This window comes from Pundamilia nyererei, unplaced genomic scaffold (genome assembly GCF_000239375.1).
Source record: "Pundamilia nyererei isolate P.nyererei 1_Seehausen unplaced genomic scaffold, PunNye1.0 scaffold00001, whole genome shotgun sequence".
NCBI lineage: Eukaryota > Metazoa > Chordata > Actinopteri > Cichliformes > Cichlidae > Pundamilia > Pundamilia nyererei.
The window spans coordinates 2,425,187-2,426,996 of NW_005187402.1; the positions used below are offsets into that span (position 1 = coordinate 2,425,187).

The 1,810-nt window shown below is 36.7% G+C and overlaps 1 long non-coding RNA gene across 1 annotated transcript; it reads left to right on the forward strand.

Moving 5' to 3' along the window:
- The first annotated feature begins 381 nt into the window (after window positions 1-381).
- On the forward strand, window positions 382-1,269 carry LOC102203187 (uncharacterized). Its single transcript, XR_311380.2, has 2 exons — window positions 382-464; window positions 1,023-1,269. It is a non-coding gene; the product is annotated as an uncharacterized LOC102203187 (long non-coding RNA).
- The last annotated feature ends 541 nt before the right edge of the window (window positions 1,270-1,810 follow it).

The window sequence follows — 1,810 nt, forward strand, 5'->3', positions numbered from 1 at the left end:
AATCTGTGCCATCAGAAACTGAATTTGAATAACAGAAACTGAATTTGAATAAGTTAAATTTGAATTTGAATTGCTCAGATTGAATCTGAATTGTAACTTGAATAAATGCTTTTGAAAACTGAATTTGAATTAGTCTAATTTGAAATTGAATTTATGGTATGAAAATGATCATCACGAAATTGAAATTGCATTTTATATTTTGAAAATGAATTGATTTGCTTTGAAGCTGCATTTTATCCTTTTAAAATTCAGCTCTCGAATAATTTCAGTTTCACTTCTCACCATTCAGTTTCAGTTCTACAATTCAGTTTTTTGGAACGTACATCCGGTTCCGGTTCAAGCGCAGATTAATAGAACTACGTTTTACTAGCGGACCGAAAGTGTTACTGACTACAGCATCTTGAGCTGAATTAAGACTTCAGAAGTCATTCGTCATGTCGAATGACCAGCGGATAAACTCTCAGGTTGGTAATAAATGTATTACATGTATAAGAACAAGCGTCATGTTAACAAATGATAGCCGTACAGTAACTGTTATGCTTATTGTAGCTGCTAGCTAAAAACGCTAATTTAGCGTAGTTTGCCCTGAATTCAGCTTTGACAAACAAATATGATCGACTGTTTCTAGTAGAATTCCAAAGTTGTCATCTTGGACCCTCTCAGAGTACCCCCTCTGTATGCTTGCAGAGACCCCTGCAGTAGGGAAACATGCAAAACGGTGTCCAAACCTTTGTATTTTAGCTTTATTTATGTCTTACACAGCATCCCAACTCTTTAGCTAACTTAATAACTTAAGCTAAAGTGAATAGTTAGTCTAATTCATTAGTGCAGCATTACTGGGTCACCTCTGTTTGAAGTGATATAATATGATATACAACTATCAGTGTTTAACTACCATAATAATTCTTAGGGTACTGAGTGCATGCTTAATTAGATTTTTTTTTTTTAAACATACTGCTCCATTACTATGTTCGACAGGCTGAAGTTGTCGGGTCACCTCCTAAATCGACCATCTTTTACAGGTGTTTTGTGCCAGAAATGGAGTGTCCACTGAAGACTGAAGATACTGAATCTCTACGCCTTGCCATTGATCCCTCTTGTGTCTTCATCTAGACAAGAGACATTAACTTAACCACTCTCATATGCTCTGTACCTACATCACCTTCCCTGACAGTCGTAGCTTGGCTCATCTGAGGGTGAAATTATAAGAATGTGTTATTTTGCAAAGTGCTCTCTAGGGTTCCTAAATAAAACATGGCATCGAGGTCATTTCTTTGGAATTAATCCCTTCTTCTGAAATATAAGAACATCTCCTGGTATTAATGGCACTTTGGATTTCCTTGGATTTACCTGTTCCACTTCCAAACCCAAATAGATGCTGACAAGCTGACACAGTAACATGGAAGAGGGAAAGACGTTGGAAAGGACTACTACAAATAAACCCAATGTCTAACAATGAAAAATGTAAAATAAGAACAATAATAATAATAAAGATAAGATGAAGTAACAAGTTTTTAGTTTTGTTTATTCCAAATGATCATCCAGATGTCTGTAACATGTGATGACAAACACCATAATGGAAGGCCTTAGTCATCACATGTTTAAACTCATCATATATTTTTGCATATGCTGAACAGGCAGTCAGACATGCTGTAACTGTGGGGTAGAAAACTGCATGAACACTATACGGCAGGGGTCTCAAACTCATGGAATGGGCATGGAAAAGTTGCATGACACTGGCCCTTGAGGACTGGAGTTTGAGACCCCTGTCATATGGAATATGACAGGTGTGGTTGAACTGCATGAAGAC